Below are 19957 nucleotides of genomic sequence, written 5' to 3' on the forward strand. Positions count from 1 at the left end.
GAGTTACCCATGTAGTGAATGATGCAAGACCTGTAGGGACATCACCCATAGGTGTCTGGTCATCGCCTGCGGTAGGCTTGTTTTTGGTCATAGAGGAAGCAGAGGTAGGGAGAATAAAGGTAGCTGCTAGTGAACACTTTGGTGGAGGGAGGAAAGTGGAGGTATAAAGGCTCGGAGCAGCCTTTCAGAGGGCAGTCTGGTGTGGCAATGAGGGTAGTAAGTTTTGTTTGATGCTGTGTGTAAGTCTGTCTGACTTTGAATTGCCATACAAAGGAGGCTGGGGTGGCAGGGAAGACAATAGGAATGAGGAAAAAAAGCGAGAGAGCAGTAAAGGAGGAAAAAGTCATGATTCGGGTATGGATGGCAAAGGGGGTGAATGGGAGATGCAGAGTTTCAAGGGATCAGAGGGATGAGGTGTGGTAGAGTAGACAGCGTCTTGGGCTGTATCCGAAGGACTCTTGATTGTAACTGATGGGTATTGAGTGTCCAGAGAAGATGGGTCCTGGGTGTTTGGTTTCAACCTGAAGATATGAATCCAAGGGGTGACAGAGTTATCAGGCAGTAAGAGCTTGGCAGCCGAGGAGGTGCAGAGAATAACTGGGTGTGGACCTTCCCATTTTGGGGTGAGAGAGGGCCGATCCTCTGGCAGATTATAAAACACTAGTTGGCCGGGCTGTAAGACAGGAGGATTTTGGGAGGCGGATGGATCAGGAAGGAGCCAATCTTGATATTTCCACAATTCGGTGCGGAGGAGAGAGAGTAGCGGAAGGGCCATATTGGGAGGAATCGGTCCTTTGTGGGAAGGGAGCCCTGGGGGTAGAATTGGGTGGCCGTACATGATCTCAAAGGGTGACAAGAAGGAAGGTTTCTTTGGGAGGACCCGAATGCGGAGTAGAGCTAAGGGAAGTAGGCGAACCCAGTCAAGGTGTAGTTCTAGAGATAGTTTGGTCAGGATGTCTTTTAGAGTCCTATTGGCTCTTTCTACTTTTCCAGAAGCCTGTGGTCGATAAGGACAGTGTAGATGCCAGGGGAGTGAGAGCGACTTGGAGAGGTTCTGAATAATTTGGGCAGTGAACTCAGGGCCGTTATCTGATTGGAGGGAAGTGGGCATCCCGAACCTAGGAAAGATCTGGGTGAGGAGGATAGAGGCAACTGCGGATGCTCGTTTGTTAGTGGTGGGGAAAGCCTCGACTCATCCTGAAAATGTATCTACTAACACGAGTAGGTATCTGGTGCGCCATACGGGGGGCATGTTAGTGAAGTCTATTTGCCAATCTGCGGCGGGGACATTACCCCGTGCTTGATGAGCCAGAAAGGGTCGGGCCTTGAGGGGGGTATTAGGGTTAGTGCATTGGCAAATGGTGCACCTGTGGGTGATTTGGTCAAGTATGGTTTTGTCTTCAGGAGAGAGAGAAAAAAAGGATTGTAAAAAATGGATTAAGGATTGGGGGCTAGGATGGAACAGATCATGTAAGAGGCGGAAGAGAGACTCTCTGTCCTGGGAACAGAGGGTGTCTTGTGATAAGGCTAAAACTGTAGGGGTAGACGGATCGCTGTCTGGTGCTTCTTCTGATAGGGCAATCGACCGGGCTACTCTGTCAGCTTTATTGTTACCTCTTGTAATGGGGGAGTCATCCTTTTGATGTGATTTGCAGTGGACTATGCCCAGTGGTGTGGGAGTTGTGAAGCCTCTAGAAGTTTAGTAATCAGGGCTGAATTAGTGATGGAATTCCCTTTTGTGGTGAGGAGGCCTTGTTCTTTCCATACTGCCGCGTGAGACAAGAGAATGTGGAATACGTATTTGGAGTCAGTGTACAGTGTGAGAGACGTGTCCCGGGCCAGAGTGCAAGCTCTTGTGGCTTCAATGAGTTCGGCCTGTTGATTGGTTGTACCGGGGGGGTAGGGCTCGTGCCTCGATGATATCTTCGAGGGAGACTACTGCGTATCCTGCGAAATGGGTGCCCTCATATTTAAAGGAGGGCCCATCAGTAAACCAGATGAGGTCAGAGTGTGAGAGGGCTCCTTCAGAGATCGTGGAGTGGCACAGAAGGAAGTTGTGAAGGGCTTCCAGGCAATCATGCGAGGGAGTATGAGGAGAGTAGGTTAGAGGAAGAAGAGTGGCTGGATTCAGGGGCGGGCAGGGGAGGAAAGAAATGTCTGGATTTTAGAGGAAAGAGGACAGTAAGGTCAGGAGTCTGGAGGGAGGGAGAGTCTGTAAACTTTTGTAGGTTAAGAGATCTTTTCGGTGATGTGGGGACAGAATGGTAAGGGGCGCCCCGAATGTCAGTTTATGAGCTTCTTTCTGTAAGAGCTGTCCAGCGGCTAATGCCCGTAGGCAGGGGTCCCATCCCCGAACTGTGGGGTCTAATTGCTTGGAAAGATAAGCTACTGGGGTAAAGGATGGGCCATAATATTGGCCTAGGACTCCTAGAGCTTGACTGGACCTCTCATGAATGTATAATGAGAAGGGCTTCGACAAATCAGGAAGATGGAGAGCTGGGGCTTCCACAAGGCTCGACGGAGCTTAATGAAGGAGTGTCGGGGTGAGGAGGATAATGGTTCTTCAGGGGGGTCCTTGCTGAGGTCGTATAGGGGTCTTGCCAACAGGGAGAAGTTAGGGATTCATGCTCTAAAATACCCAGCCAGGCCTAGAAAGGAAAGGATTTCTGTCTTGGTTTTGGGAATGATCAGGTCAGAGAGGAGCCGTTTTCTGTCTAAGGTAATGGACTTTCTTTGTTGAGATAGAAGAAATCCGAGGTAAGTGACAGAAGGGGAAGAGATTTGAGCTTTGACGGGGGATACTCGGTAACCTCTGGAAGCTAGGAGGTTAAGTAGGGAGGCAGTGTCAAGTTGAGACTGTTCCCACGAGGGACTGCAGAGTAGAAGATCGTCCACGTATTGTAATAAGGTGGACTCAGAGTGATCATGATGAAACTGTTTGAGATCTTGAGCTAGGACCTGTCCAAAAATATGGGTACTACCTCGGAAGCCTTGTGGCAAAACTGTCCAAGTGAGTTGTTCAGAATGTCTTGTGTATGGGTCCGTCCAGGTAAAGGCGAAAAAATCTTGGGAGGAGGGGTCCAGAGGGATAGAAAGAAATGCGTCCTTGAGATCGAGGACTGAGAAGTGGGAGGCCGAGGCAAGGATCTGCGATAAAAGAGTGTATGGATTTGGGACTAAGGAATGGATAGGGACGATGGCCATGTTAATGAGGCGAATGTCTTGGACAAGGCAGAAAGATCCATTGGTTTTTTTAACAGCTAATATGGGGGTATTAAATGGGGAGTGAGTGGGTCTGAGGTACCTTTTGTTTAAAAGATCTTGAATGATGGGTTGGAGGCCTATGAGGGCTGAAGTGGTTAGGGGGTATTGGGCCTGACAGATATACTGAGAGGGGTCACGTAATTTGATAGAGGCAGGAGGACATAGAGCTACGGAGGGGCTTGTAATGTCCCAATCTTTGGGATTTACAGGGTGTATGAGGGCAGAACTGGAACTTTCATTGGGTAGAGGGGTTCGTCGGCTATGAGGGCCATCAGAAAGGGAGTACTGGGGCCTGTGGGAGTGGATATAGTTATGGAAACATGGAGGAGAGAAAGGATGTCTTGTCCTAGTAAGGGGATATGACACTGGGGCATAACCAGGAAGGAGTGGGAGAAAGGTATAGGATTGTCTTGGATTGTGCATAAAAGGGGGGCGGGGTTTAATGGGAAAATCTGTTTACCTCCTACCCCGACTATAGGAGTAATGACAGGCATGGTAGGGCCCCGGTATTCCCGCAACACTGAGAAGGTGGCTCCTCTGTCTAGGAGGAAGGAGATGGGGCAACTGTCTACTATTAAAGTAACCCAGGGCTCCTGGTTGGTGATGGAAATGGTCGGGCGAGAAGCCCCCGGGCCCCGTCAATCTTCTTCTGCCAGCCCCAGTACAGAGGGCTTAGGATGGGGGTTGTTCATCCAGCCTCCCCTTCGGGTGGCTGGGCAATCAGACCCCCAGTGGCCCTTTTTGTGGCATCTGGGGCATCGGGTGGTAGGAGTTCTGGGGGAGGGGCATGCCCTTGACCAATGTCCTTCTTGTCCGCACTTGAAACAATCTCCTGGGGGGGCCTTGTTTGTAGAAGAGTGCCCAGGTTGTGGCTTTATCAGCTGGGCCAACATTTGGAAATTGGCCTGTTCAGCCTTTTGTTTACGGTGTTCTTTCTCCTCCTCCCGGTTATGGAAGACTTTAAAGGCCACTGTTAGGATCTCAGTCTGTGGGGTAGCAGGGCCCTGTTCTAACTTTTTGAGTTTAGCTTTAATGTCGGGGTAGCTTTGAGCCAGGAAGTATGTCATAAGGACATGTCTCCCGTCAGGCGTTTCTGGGTCTAGGCTGGTATACTGTAATAGGGCTTGAGTGAGTCTGTCTAAGAACTCAGAGGGTGTCTCCCCCCTCCTTTGAATTATGTCTTGGAGCTTTTGAAAATTGACTACTTTACGAGCTGCCTTTTTCAGACCTGCTATTAAGCAGGAGGCAAAAATATCTCGAGAGCGGAGACCCACGGCAGTGTTATAATCCCAGTGTGGGTCTTGTTCGGGGTCAGCGGTGGAGCCAGGGGGATAGGTGGGGTTAGTCCTGTGGGTTTCAGTGGCGTGCGTTTGCACAAAGTCCCAAACTCGTCTACGCTCTTCAGGAAGGAGGGTATTGGCCAGAAGCATGAACATGTCATGATGTGTGAGGCTGTATGACTGGAGGGTCCATTGAAACTCCTTGATATATGTCGTGGGTTCAGTGGAAAAGGAACCTAGGCGTTTCTCCAGTTGGGCTAAATCTCCTAAGGAGAAAGGGACGTGAATGCGCACGATGCCTTCGGATCCTGCTACTTCTCGGAGGGGGGCAATAATTTTGGGAGGCCCTCGGGACCGAGTCTGAGGAGGACTGAAGAGTTCTGGTTCAGTCTGTGGGGGAGAAATAGGTGATGGGGGCAAAGACGCGATAATTTTGGGAGGCTTTCGGGACTGAGTCTGAGGGGGACTGAAGGGTTCTGGCTCAGTCTGTGGGGGAGAAACAGGTGATGGGGGCAAAGACAGAGGAGGCTCCTGGAAATTTGTTGGAGGGGGGCTGAAAGGCTCAGGCTTGAACTGCAAGGGGGGTGAGGTGGGGGAGGAGATGGTGGTGGAGGAAGTGGGAGGGGCTGTTGTGGGAGAGGAGTGGGAGGCGGCAGCCGCTGTGGAAGAGGGTGAAGGGGCTGTAGGATTGGGAGGGGCTGAAGGGGGAAGCCTGTATGGCGGAGGTTCGTCGGCTGGGTCAAAGGTAATCGAGGAGGGACTGGGAGTGTGTGGAGGGGAGGGAGACGGCTTGCAGGCTAGGAGAACTTGGGAGGAGGCGGGGGAGGAGGCGGAAAGCTTCGGTATAGGGAATCTCCTTCCATTTTTTCAGGCACTGGCAGTAGTTAAAGAGATCGCGAGTGATGTCAGGATCAAGAGTTCCCCCTGCGGGCCTTTGGTTGTGATTGTCTAGGGGGCATGTCGGCCAATCTTGGGAGCAGTATTTACAGAGAAGTTTTGGTTCTCTATCAGGCATCAGGGAGAGGGTGGCTAGATGCTTGAGCAGGCATTCAAGAGGTGAGCTTCCAGGGAGGGATGAGGAGGCTCCCATGGCTAAAGGACAGAGAAGGAGACAAACAGGGGAAGACGAACGGAGATCCTCGGACTGGGAGCAGACGGCAAGGAGACAAAGGGCGTCCCTGATGATCCTTGGTGGTCTGCGGAAACTCGTATACGAGTCGGTTTCTTAGGAAGTGTGGGTCGTCACCCAGACTTCTCTAAGAAGGCAGAGTGCTGGAGTCCGAGGTACCTAGTACTAGGAGTTTTCGGCGGAAGGAATTTACGGCGGAAGGAACGGAAGGAGGTGGGGGGGGAAAGGGAGCGTTCTCATCCGCAAAGGAGTCACCTCATTTATGGCTGTTGGAGGGGGGCCTGAGGGTCCACTGCAGCCGTGAAGGCCGGAGGCGGGGAGAGTTCCCTCCTCGTCCCCGAGCGTCAGGGCCTTGCTGGACGATCACGGTCAATGGCGCTGCGATAGCTCGGGGAAGAGCGGCCCACTCCGGGGGAAAACTTACCCAAAGGCCAGAGAGGAGTGGTGAGTGTGAGGAGCCAGTGCCGGAAAAAGAGGACGAGGGCAAGCTGCTGCTGGTGTCGGGGGGAATACGGGGCCCAGTTGGGGTGTCCCGTCTCCCGGGTTTCGGCACCAATGAAAGGAAGGAGCGACACACAGCAGCAATTCACCAGAGAATTCCGCTTTATTAGGGAAAGGTGCTGGGTTATATAGGAAGGGGCATGGGGTGATTGTGGTGTCACTTCTACGGGGCTGGTGGCTATTGGCTAGGTGCTGGGATTAGGGGGGCGAGGGGTGATTGGGCTTCATGGCACCGGCGGGAACCGAGGACCCGGAAGAGAAGCAGGAAGCTCACCATCTTATGGGTGGGAACCCTTCAATAGGGGAAGATAATCTGAAAAACAAGAGTCTTAAAGCTCTGTCACAATAATCACTAGGTATAAAAAATTACTGTGGCCAATAATACATTATTATTATTTTTTTTTTGCACATGGGGTATTTAATGCCATGGAATGATTAGCCTTAAAAACAAAAAGCAAACTTATGATCATTAGTTTAAGAGGGGAATGCTAAAAAGCAGGATCTAAGGAAGTGGGTAGAGTGGTAGAGAGGAAAAATCCCAAACGTGAGAAGGCATTCAGAGAAGGAAGTGGAGGACACAACAGGCGAATTTACTCAGCTATTTTGCCCATAATCTACTCTTCCCAAGTGCAGGCCTTCTTGCCTACAAAGAGTCCTGCATTCCCAAAGCAGCTCCCCCACCCCAGGAAATGAGGAATCAAAGGGAATTTCGCACACATCCCACCAAGTAGATAGTCATTGAGTTACAGACATATTTTTACAGCAAATACAGTGAAACTTATCAGTCTTGTTAATTAAGTCGTCAAACTGCTCAAGGAAGGAGAACAAACATTTGGTGCCTACTCTTCACCAGCTAATTTACACATGCCTTCTCAACTTCCAGTTATTTATATTTGTTTTAGAATGTTTTTGACTACACAGATGACAAATGAATACATGCTCCTCATAAAAATGAATTCTATATGATCCCAATTTACAGAAGAGACCACCAAGATTCAGGGAGGTTCAGCAACTTGGTAGGAAATAGAGATTAGATTTGAAACTAAGGTTTGCCTCCTTATCATGAGGGCCTCCCATGTAACTTGGATAAGCTGTGGATATTTTAATGGGGAGTGAGAGCTATTTCTGTAGAATGGTGACACTAGGAGGCAGGCAAAGGGCCCTGGAAGAATGGGAATGCCACATAACACATGTGCTAATGGACAGATCCTTCAATCTTCCTTCTCTTGCCCTATGTATGTCCTAGCAAGAGTCCTTGCTTATTTTGTGGATCCAAGGAGGTTGTAGACAGGATCTTCTAAAACTGTAAAGGAGTATATGTTACTATGGCTAATAATAATGTACAGTGTTTGGCATTTGTAAGACAACAGCAAAAGTGGAGGCTTTGGTGAAAGGGTATCTCGCCATGACCCTCCTTACACAGAATGACTCAGGAGACATGGGCCCACGCAAGAGATTTTATTATCTGAAAGAGAAAGTGGCTGTCCCCAGAGGGGGTGGGGGTGGGGGGGAGAGAGAGAGAGCAGCAGCTTGGTGCAGAGAGTTGTGCCTTTTATTGGTGGCATATCTGCTTGGCCTGTTGCCTTGGGGGAGGTGGGGATGTTTAGAGATAAGGTGGGGTAAACTCAGGCAAGCCCCAGGCAAGCCCAGGCATAATTCTCACCAGCTTATATGCTTGGGACCATGGGGTAAATGGAGGATAAATTACTATATTCTTATATTTGGACAGCTATTGAACAGTGTGTGATTGATCTCCCAGGAGAAGAGAAAAAACACCCCAAAAGATACAGAAGGAATTTGGGAATTGCTGAAGATAATTATCCCATAATTACCTGTGTCGCCGTATCCCTACTATTTGTCTTTCCATTTGTTCACCAAATTTTCACTGAGTGCTTCTCAAGTCAGATAACTGAGTTGGCACTGGTGGTGCCAGGATGGACCCAGCACTCCCTGTCCTGGAATGAGGGAGGCCTGGAAGGGTTTTTGTGCGGCTGAGAAGCTTGTCTGGAAAGCCGGTAGTGTAAAATTAAATCACTGGCTGCACCACAAAAGTGATTACGTGCAAACCATTCACACTAGAAGACTACTGTCACCTCTTAAAAAGAAACAGGTGATATCTTTAAAACAAAACAATACAGTCCAATATATAAAAATAGAGCCTCCAAAAGAGTACAATGGGGAGTAATTGTCTTTGCTTTACTTAAAGGATTTCAACAAAGAGTTTCTTTGAATATGAAACTGTCTTCCTGCTCTTAAAAGCACATGTTCAGGGATGATGGGCCACTTGACTGAGGGCCAGAGGGAAGCACCCACACATGGTGTCTGGATTCACCACTGATGATCAGTGACTGGCCCAGAGATAAAGATTCCTGGGAATGCAGTTTAAGCCAGTGGGGGCAATGGCAGAAAAATGTGCAAAAATAAAACTATCAAGCTGCCAGTCGTGTGTTCTTCATTGAAAATAAGTTATTTTCAAGTCAGGTACCTGTAAATGTAAGAATACATTTATGTCAAGCTGGAAAAATTTAAAAAAAAATTTAAGGTACATACTTACAATTTTCTCTATTTTCAGATATGCGACATCAGTAGAGAATTCTTCATGTTTTTAATACCCTCTTACATATTGCAACAGATATTTTTGACCTGTGGAATTTGAATTAGTCCCTCAAATTTTAAGCTACCCTCTCCTGCTTTCTGGCCTTGTATCCCTCTTCACTTTTGAAGAAATATGTCAGATCTGGAAAACCTGTTACTGGATTGGGAGAGTCCATGTGGTCCAGTAGAGAAAGACTCAAAATGAAAAATACTGGTCTTGTTGCAGCTTTACTATTATCTAGCTATTTTGAAAAATTACTTTTACTTCATTAAAATAGAGTGTGGAATTTTATAATTTCTAATGACCTGACACTATTTCAAATTCTATTCTGCTAGTTCACTGTTTCAGATACTGCTATTAGATGTCTGTGAATTGCTCAATATTTATATCTAAGCATAGAATCTCTCCTTCCCAACAGGTTCCCGAGGAACTCGAGATTGTAAAGGACAAATAGTAAAGGAGATAGAATTTTAGTTTTCCTTTCTTTTTTTTCTTTGGCATTTTGCCTGATTTCTGATTTCTTTGAAGCTATGTTTATTGTTCTTGCTGACAGGGAACACTTACTGTGAACCCTGTCATTGTCTGACTGGGGAAAAAAATGTCTTGAGCGCCTGTATGCCTTCTATAATTTCTGTGAGACTGGCAAATTTGATCACATTTTCCAAACTGACAGCAGCGCTTTTCAAAGCTCCCAGCCTCTGTGCTGTTCCTTTTCCCTACCACACTCTCCAACCCCGGAAGCCCATCTCGTACATCACTTCCTCGGCAGAGCCTGCCAGAGGACTCCCACTGCTGTATCCATCACTTTGCACTGTGACTGTTTGTTTACACATCTGTTTCCTCAACTAGATTCTGAGCTCCCTGAGGTCGGAAATCTTCTCTTATTCAACTTTGCAGCATCCTGTTGGCTGCAAGGAAGTTCAGAGCCAGAAAGGTGGCCCACCCTAAGCAAGTATGTGACCCTTTAGGGAAGTTTCCTGCCTCCTCATCAGCCCTGTCTTCTCACTGCCTTGGTCTTATCTATTCTATAAACTTCTCATTCCTGTTGTCTGACAGCATTATTTATATCTTTGAAAGTCATCTGAAAAAGAATTTTAAACAAGGTTTAATAAGGAAATTATTCATGTATGTATTCTTAGGGCTTAACACAGCACTGGTACTTGGATGATACTAAGATACTAAATAAATGGCATAATAATAGCAATGTTTGAGCATTACCAGGGACTAGGCATTGTCTTAGGCAGTTTATATATATTAACTAATTAAATTTTCCCAACATAGAAGCAGAAATTATTATCTCCATTGTACATGTAAGAAAACTGAGGCTTAGAAAGTTTAACCAGCACAAGTTACACAATTTAGAAGTGGGAGTCAGTAATCAAAGGTGATGTGACAGAAAGAAGCTAATTTGCTTAGTTTCTTAGTTGAATAATCCCCAGAATTTCTGTAAGGAAAAGTTATACATGTCAATTTAACACCTAAGGACTTGGATCAGGTACAATTTTGGTTTCATACACAGGTTGATATGTGGTGGTTTCTTCCTTTTAATTTAAAGATCTATATTTTTGTGAGGGTTTGGGAAAATACCACCAAGGGCTGCTATGCTCCTTGTATCTCTGGGAACAGAACTGAGCTGCTCATGGGTCTGTCTCCTGCAACACATGACCCAAAGCATCTGAAACCCTCAATGCAAAAGAAGTGTGGAATCAGCAGCAAATGCTCTAATTCTCATTTTAACCTGGGCTGTACAACATAAAACACATTCTCTCAATGATTTCTTAACTGGTTAAGTCTTTTCAAGGATCCTGAGCCCCAGATCCCTGGGCAAGGCAGGCCTTGCTGTGGGGAAGGCAGAAAGAAGCCTTCTTCCCCTGTCTTGCCCTCCGGGTTGGCTTCCTTAAGCAGTTACTGCTTCTCACAGTCTCACTATTCCCTTTTCCACTTCTAAATCTCCACTCCTATTTCAGGTCAATATTACTAGACTGGCTCTTGCTTCAGTTTCCTCCTCTGTAAAAATGAGGATAATAGTAGTAACTGCCTCCCAAGGGAGAAACAGGGAGGCACAGGTGCAGTGGGAGCTGTGCAGGGGGTGGAGGGACCCCTAAGGAAGACAGGAGGAGATGAAGATGCTTGTGGGGAAGCTCAAAAGATAAACATGGAAGAACAAGGTGACAAGTGGGGGATATCTGGGCTATTCAAGTAGGGGTCCTGACCTAGAAGAGAACAAGGGTGGGCTGATTCCATAGCAAATAGAGAACATGGTTTTTGTTCTAATGTAAGTAGAAGCTGCCAGGGTGGCTGCTGGGTGTAGGCTGGGGGAAAGAAAAGCTGGCCATAATCCCCCTTCTCGGCTAATGACCAGATTGTCACCCCTACTGCATAGACATTATGAATGTGCCACAGGTATAACAACATCATTATATCAGATTACACAAGTTTGAACATTCATTGGATATTTTTCTGTGATGATCATAGATTCTTATCTGTACATTTGTATCCCTAATATTGCACTCAGAAAAGGGATAGTTGCCCCTCCCCACCAGCCCCGAGGAGGGACAATGTGGGCTAATTTGTCGCTATCCTAATGAAACTTTCCTTGCAGTAAAATTGCGGTCATAGCCTAGAAGGGACCTTGAGAGTCTAATTATCTCTTTGTTGGCTACTCAACCATCACAGACAGATAAGGAGATGATCTGAGGACTTGCATTAAGGGGATGTTTCCATTTGCAACTCTTCTGCCATTAGTTGACTAGCTGACCATAGACAAATCTCTTAACCTTTTAAACATTAAAGCACTTTCTGAGTGCAAGAATTAAAAAAAAATTAATCACCCATTCCTGCTTTGTAAACAGTGGAGGACATGGACACATGCTTTACAAATGGCTTTGCTATTTTTCTAGCAAGAGGAATTTTCTAAATGATCATTTTAAGTTCAGGCTGTTTTAAGACAAGGCCAACTATGTAATTCATTTCAGTGGCACCCATGGAAAGAAGGATCGTCAATCCTTGGGAAAGACAGACAATGATGGCCTCAGGCACAGACAAGTGTGTGATCCATTGAGATGGACGGAAAAGCCATTTGACCAAAATTACCTTGGATATACACAGCTCCCAGAGATTCATTCCTTCTAGTTAATGACCTAAACTTTTCAACAGAACTTTCTCTGGGAATGTTAATTCACTCTATCAACCCTTTACACCTTAATGTAATTTTGTTGAATATAGATGAGAACAATGTGACTGAGGAAAGGGCAAGCTGGACTGGGGAGTTGATGCAAAGGCTCTGTGCTCCCCAAGAACATCCCAAGTAAGGCCCTTATTATCTTAGGGAAGAGAAAGCAAGATTAAGGGAAAAAGGAATTGGAGAAAAATCATGGTAATATTGAGTTATTTCTCTACTTCTTAAAGATAAAGCTAGTAGGGGTCCTGACCTAGAAGAGAACAAGGGTGGGCTGATTCCACAGCAAATAGAGAACGTGGTTCTCTAGACAGGAAGAAACACCTTATAATTATATGTTTATTTTTGGTTTCTCCTTCTCTTTCTCATTCTCATTATTCTTCTTGGGAGACCTAAGTCTGTATTTTGTAAGGAAAATTCCTGAGTCCCAAGTAGCCAAACATTTTGCTGAGGCTGAAAACATGTAAAGACATTTGTTGGGGCCCTTTTCATGCAAAAAAGATGGGAAAATTTTGCTATTTGAATAGCAATCTTTAAAAACAGCTTTATTGAGATATAATTCACATAACATATGATGCACCCATTTAAAGTATAATTGGTTTTTGGTATATTACATATTAATTTTTAAAAATTGTGTTAAGATATATAAATGGAACATTTGCCATTTTAACCATTTAAAAAAATTTTTATTTTGGTATCATTAATCTATAATTACATGAGGAATATTATGTTTACTAGACTCCCCCCATCACCAAGTCCCCCCCACATACCCCATTACAGTCACTGTCCATCAGCATAGTAAGATGCTGTAGAATCACTGCTTTCTCCATGTTGCACAGCCCTCCCCATGCCCCCCAACCCTTGTACATGCTAATCATGGTGCCCCCTTTCCTCTCCCCACCCCTTATCCCTCCCTTCCCACCCATCTTCCCCAGTTCCTTTCCCTTTGGTAACTGTTAGTCCATTCTTGGGTTCTGTGAGTCTGCTGTGTTTTGTTCCTTCAGTTTTTTTCTTTGTTCTTATACTCCACAGAGGAGTGAAATCATTTGGTACTTGTGTCTTTCTCCGTCTGGCTTATTTCACTGAGCATAATATCCTCTAGCTCCACCCATGTTGTTGCAAATGGTAGGATCTGTTTTCTTCTTATGGCTGAATAATATTCCATTGTGCATATGTACCACATCTTCTTTATCCATTCATCTACTGATGGACACTTAGGTTGCTTCCATTTCTTGGCTATTGTAAATAGAGCTATGATAAACATAGGGGTGCATATGTCTTTTTCAAACTGGGCTGCTGCATTCTTGGGGTAAATTCCTAGGAGTGGAATTACTGGGTCAAATGGTATTTATATTTTAAGTTTTTTGAGGAACCTCCATACTGCTTTCCACAATGGTTGAACTAGTTTACATTCCCACCAGCAGTGCAGGAGGGTTCCCCTTTCTCCACAACCTCGCCAACATTTGTTGTTGTTTGCCTTTTGGATGGTGGTGATCCTTACTGGTGTGAGGTGATATCTCATTGTGGTTTTAATTTTAGCCATTTTTAAATGTACATTAAAGAGTTTTAGAATCATTTTTTTACAAGACAACTCTGACTTATCTCTTGCTCATAAATATGAATCTGTAAAGAAATTAAATAATTGGAATATAGCAGCAAATTATTTACTGTTCTTAAGAGACTCCAGCAGTAGCCAGGTGCCCTGTGGCTCCCATGGGCCTCACAGATCCCATACTCCCTCAGCACCATCTTCCCAGAAATACTGCTCCCTGGTCATTACCACAGAGATAAGGGTTCAAATGCCAAGGGTTTCTAAAAAAATTCTTGCTTATTAGAATATTGAAGAAGCTTTCTGGGTGATTCTTTTGAGTGGCCCTGGCTGAGAGCTGCTCTGCCCTGTGGTTTATTACTCAAATTGTTGATTGCCATTGACAACCATTATCTGATGCTTCCTTCATTCAAGATTTCATAGTAGCATAATTTTGATATTTTGTCCAAGATTTTGGTTGAAAATAATAATAGCTAACAATTCCTGAGCACTTTCCAGGGGCTGTCATAAGTGCTTAACATATGTTATCTCCACTAGTTCCTATAACAAATCAGAGAGGAAAGTACCTTTATTACCCTTATTATCTCCTTTATACTGCAAAGGAAATTGAGGTTTGAAACACCCAGTAATTTGCTGGCCCAGTGTCATGTCATACAGCTTGTAAGTGGCAGAGCCGGGACTACAACCCAGTCTCCAGGTATGTCAGGATCTAAACTGAGAGGACAGGTCTTAAGTGAGCTCCTCAGGTCATTTCACCTAAGCACCTGCTGTGGAAAGGTCTCTAACATCAAGAGGCATATCAGGAAAGCTCTGAGCCAGGCCAGCCCTGCAGTGTTGTTATTCCTGCCCTCCAGTGGCTTTCAATCCAGGGAGGGAGAGTGGCTTACTAACTAAAATATGAGGTAGGCTCCAACAAGTTCTACAATAACACTACCAATAAAGTAAGTTGGGAGAAATGTTTACAGTTTGAATTCCTTAGTAACTGCTTGAATTTCTGTTTCAGACATAATGATATGCAGATAAAAACAGGCCAGGGTAAAAGGATACACACTATGAAATCTTTTATTTTCTAAGCACAATTTTGTAATTTTTGATATTTCACACTAGTAGAATCTCACACAGGTCTACTACCCTGAGCTAGGAGGCCTTCAGGGCTCTGTAGTAGCTTCTGCTTACTCCACACCCTAGTCCTTCCTGTGCTAATGTAATTAGTCTGTTTACTCTGAACACTTGAAGCCAAGTTTCCAGGGGTGCTAACTAAAGCCTCCTTCAGTTGAAGTTTGTGCATCTCAGTAGGAAGGATGTTAATTACCACTTTTCAAATTATATCAACTACTTGGCAAAGTGGCAGTCAGCTGTCAATGTGGACACACGATGAGTTACCAATCACGTAACTCAAGAAAGGTAGACTTGTTTGCCAAAGCAAACCTTCAAGCCTGCAAGCGTCATAGGTTTTGTTTCCTTCATCGTTGACATCAGCATGGTACATGATGCCCAAGAAAGATATTAATCCTTTTTATGTCATGATACCTGCATACGATGTTTTTTTTTTGACACTGTCTCTGTTTCTAAAGAGTGCTGAAGCATAAATGCTACTCTAAGCTCTGTTACTTGTGAAAGTAGTTTTAAAACTATTTTTGCTACCAAAGATAAAATAGAGGTAAAAAATAAAATTTGGATTTTGAAGCCTGGCTGGAAAAGAGATAATCAATTTGAAATAGGTATTAAGTAGTTAGATTAGCAGAACTTCAGCATCAGTGTTTTTCAAAATGTGGGCTTCAGCAACCAGCTGAAAATCTCTTAAAAAATGAACGAACCAGCAACCTCCATCTAGGACTACCTGAACCCGACTCTCTGGGAATACAGTGCAGTTATCTACATTTTTATCAGCTTCTCATGATTCAGTAGTGTATTGTGGATCTTTCTCATCTGTTCTGATTATGAAGGACATGCTAGAACATCCATGGTTCTGAGCAGCCGTGCTTCTCCCTGGTGACAGTCCTTCTGCCACAGCGGGGGTTCCTAACATTTTGTGTGTCATTCACCTCACTGGGAATCTGGAAAGCCTATGGATCCTCTCTTAGAATAATGTTTGTAAATGCATAATAAAACACATAGGACTATCAAGAAAATTAATTTCATGAAAATGTACTTATCAAAGGAAAAGATGTAATATCTGCCATTTTTGTGCTACAGAAAATAATACTACTTAAGTGGAAGGTGCAATAACTATCAAAATTTCAAGGCAGTGATGAGCATAAATGAAATTTTGATATCTTTAACAATGTATCTATGAGTCTATTAATTATATCTATTTCTATTATTGGTATTGCTAATACCACTCATTTATTTTCATTCAGAATAGAAGGAAATGCTAAATGTTAAGAGTTAGTGAAAATGAAGATGGGATTTCTTTTCTTCCTCATTTGAATTCATGACTTCTTGATTTCTAACCCTGAGTTTATGTACCACCTGAATTCAAGCCCCAGCTTGATTCCCCTTCTATTTTCACTGGTAAAAGCTGTTTAGCCTTCGGGTCATTTCCATGCACAGCAGTCCCTGTAACATATCCTGTAAGGCTGGCTTAGTGGTGGCAAATTCCTTCAACTTCTGTTTCCCTGAAACTGTTTAATACCTGCTTCAAATTTAAAAGATAGTCTTGCCAGACAGAGGACTCTTGGTTGGAGGCCCTTTTGTTTCATGGCATTAAATACATCCTGCCTCTCCCTTCTGGCCTGTGGAGCTTCTGCTGAGAAGTCCGCTGATCGCCTGATGGGCTTTCCTTTATAGGTGATCTGTTTTCTTTGTCTGGCTGCTTTTCACACTCTCTCCTTGTCCTTTATCTTTGTTATTTTGATTATTATATGTCTTGGTGTTGCCTTTCTGGGACTACTTTTGTTAGGGGATCTTTGAGCTTCTGTGATCTGAGTGTCTATTTCCTTCCCCAGATTGGGGAAGTTTTCAACAATTATTTCCTCAAAGAGACTTTCTATCCCTTTTCCTTCTCTTCTCCTCCTAGTATACCTATTATGAGAATATCGTTTTGTTTGGGTTGGTCACATGGCTCTCTTATTCTTTCATTCTAGGGATCCTTTTTTCTCTCTGTTCCTCAGCTTCTTTGTTTTCTTGCTATCTAATTTCCGTTTCATTTACTGTCTTCTCTACATACCTAAACTACTTTTAAATCCCTACATTGTATGTTTCACTTCACACACTGTGTTCTTTGTCTCTGAGTGGCCCTTTTTCAGATTTTCTATTTCTTTGTTGGTCTTCCCTGAGATCTTGAATCCTTTTCTGTAAATCCATGAGTATGTTTATGACTTTTATTTGAAATGTTTATCAAGAAGATTGGTGGTCTCCATTTCATTTAGCCCTCTTTCTGGGTTTCTGTCTTATAGTCATGTTTGGATCAAACATCTCTGTCTGCTCATTTTGTCAGGGATCCTGTGTTTTATTAGATGACTCTGCTATACTTTCTGGCCTATAGAGTAATAGCTTTATGCAGAAGGTGCCATATGGTGCCCAGTAAAGATGCTTTACTCTCTAGTGCCCAGTTCTAGTTTGTGGGACTCCAGTTGTTGGGGTGCCATGGGCAGTGCCACCGTTCTGTCTGGCTCCTGAAGGTCTAAGCCTGGGTGGGCCGTTTGCTTCCACTGCTGCTTCTGTGATCAGCTCAGGAATCTCTGCTGAGCTCACTGTGGGCGGGGCCACCCTTTGCTTGGCCTGCAGCAATGTGGGGGCTACTGGGTTAATGGGGTGGGCAGACTGATGTGTGGCTTTGCCCCAGCTGGACTCGCGGCACCAGGTTTGGACACCCCCAGGGAGGAAGGAGCTCTTGCAGCTGGTTTCTGCAGGCATCTCCCAGGTTGAGCTGAAACAGAGCCAAGGAAGCTGGGAGGGTGTCCCTCTACCTGCCAGGTAGCAAAGTCTAATACTGATGCTAGGCCAAGTGGGTTGGCTCCTCGCAGTGCAACTCCCAAATAGGGAGGAGCCAAGGGCTGCATTGCCAGCAAGGGGAAGGGGGTGCTTGGGGCTCCCATGAGTTCCTGATCTGTTGGGCTGAGGAAGGGCTGGGGAGGTATTGTCCACCTGACCTTTCTCCTGAGGAGAGAGTTCTGTTCAACCCTCACCCTCTGGCACCCCACCCACTGCTGGCTAGTCTTTCAAACTGCCTCCTCTGCTTTGGGTCTCAGAACTTGTGGAGCGTGCCTGCCCTCCACACTGGCTGGAGTCTCAGCCTCCCAGAGGCTGCCCCTGCCCCTGGTGTCCAGACCCACTGATCGCCAGAACCCAGTGCAACTTGGGCTTGTGCTCCTGCAGCAGACCTCCAGGGCCAGGTGTGCAGTGCTCCTGGGCTCCTACCCCCTCCTTGCTCCATTCCTCTTTCTCCTGCCTACAGGCTGGGGTGGGGAAAGGGCTTGGGTCCTGCTCGATCCCAGCTTCACTGCTTCACCCCTCTCTATGCGGTCCTTCTTCTTCCCCAGGTGCAGGGGGTCTGCTCTGCAGTCTGCAGGTCATGTTCAGGTTTAGCTGATTTGCTGTATTTTCCTCTTTTATGTGTTTTTAGGATGTGGTTTCCATCTTGCCTTCCTATTCCACTATCTGTAATCCTCTCTCTAAGATTCTCCTTCTAGAAAGAGGTAAATGATAGTCTCACGGAAACTTCTCTTGGTTCGCAGTTCAAATATGTCACTCCTCAGAAAATTCTTCCTAATAAATTGGAGAAAAACAATCTACTAAACACAGCACATGACAGGGAAGTGCTGACCTTATTACCCTGGAACTGTGGTGGGTGCCTGAGTTCCTGGAGACCTCTTACCAGTGACCATAGAGACTGACTGTGTGGTGACACAGACAGGTGTTGGATGGGAAATTTGGATAGCCTATGGGGCGACTTTTTCTCTTGGAGCATTCATTCTCAAGATTCCCACACTGAATTGAAGAAGGGTGCAAACAGATTGCATATATTATGCTGGTGAGAGGTTAGTCCTGGGCCCTAGTGCTGGGAATTTGAATAAGTGTGAAAATAGACCCTAGGTGCATCTATTATTAAAGCCTCCCTCATGGCTCCATCATTTCGGGATTCACACCAAAAGGCCTCAGCTGTGGGCACCTTACCCCTTGAAGGTGAATGCAGTGTTAGAGCCCAGAGGAACCATCTTTTTGGAGGAGACTTGGGTCTGCCACATGTGGCCCACATTGTGGTGCAGATTAGATGAGTGAATGTGGGCTCTTCAGCGTGATGGCTGCTTTTCCCTTAGAAGTGACCCCTCAGTGGCATCCTGATGGTGGGGCTGTGTAGCTGGGGTGGTGAAGGCACACTGATTGGGTATAGGTTCCTGATACTGATACTGACACTGACTGATTGTGGTGGTTAGCTACTTATCAATCCCTCTGCCTCAGGCTTCTCAGTTAGAATCAAGAGAGTTATATTAGGTGATCTTTGTATCTATTGATTTGTATTAGTTTTCTAGGGCTGACCTAACAATGAACCACTGACCAGGCACCTTAACAATGGAGATTTATTTTCTCACAGTTCTGGAGACTGGAAGTTTGAAATCAAGGTGTTGGCAGAGTTAGTTCCATCTGAGGTCTGTGAGGGAAGGATCTGTTCAAGGCCTCTCTCCTTGGCTTGTTGATGGCCATCTTCTCCCTGTGTTCTTCCCTCTATGCATGTTGCTATGTTCAAACTTTCCCTTTTTATAAGGATACCAGTAATACAGGATTAGGGCCTATGCTATTGATCTTCATTCACCCTGATTACTGCTATAAAGACCCTATCTCCATAAAAGTCACTTTCCAAGGTACTGGGGGTTGGAATTTCAGCATATAAACTTTGAGTGCAGGGGTGGGGACACACAAGTCAACCCATAACAGTAATCTTTCAGAGACTTGTTTGGAAGCTCATTTCTCACCCTACAGAGAAGAGGCTAGAAAAAGATGACTTTCTTCTTTGGAAAACTATGCACAGTGGCCACAAGTATGCCTTGGTATCTCTGCTGAAGACAAACTGAGAAAATCTTCCTTGTAACAAACCCAATAACAGCTTGGTTCAGCGTTTGTTGTGGGGAGAGGCAGATAAGTAAGGAGTAATTTTCCCAGTTGAGGGGAGAGTTATGGCCCAATCTGTCCCACGCCTTTTTAGCCCTACCTTAAACACACAGAGCCAAGCAGCTTTTCCTTTCAAGAGAGCCATCCTGGAGCCACACCAGCTTTCATATACTTGCCCTGGGTTTTAGCAGTTAATCACTGGGTGTTCTCGCAGTGTGTTATCTCCTCTATCTACAGCATTTTATCTGTGTTTATAAATCATCTACTTGGTTTTCTTGACAGCTTCAGGGTGGGATAATTGAAATGGAAAGAAAGAAAGAAAAAAAAGGAATGAAAGAAAGGAAGGAAAGAAAGGAAGAAAGAAAAGGAAACCAAGTGCCAAAGTCTGAAATTTCCAGCTATTAAAAAA

Source organism: Manis pentadactyla, chromosome 12 (genome assembly GCF_030020395.1).
Source record: "Manis pentadactyla isolate mManPen7 chromosome 12, mManPen7.hap1, whole genome shotgun sequence".
Classification (NCBI taxonomy): domain Eukaryota; kingdom Metazoa; phylum Chordata; class Mammalia; order Pholidota; family Manidae; genus Manis; species Manis pentadactyla.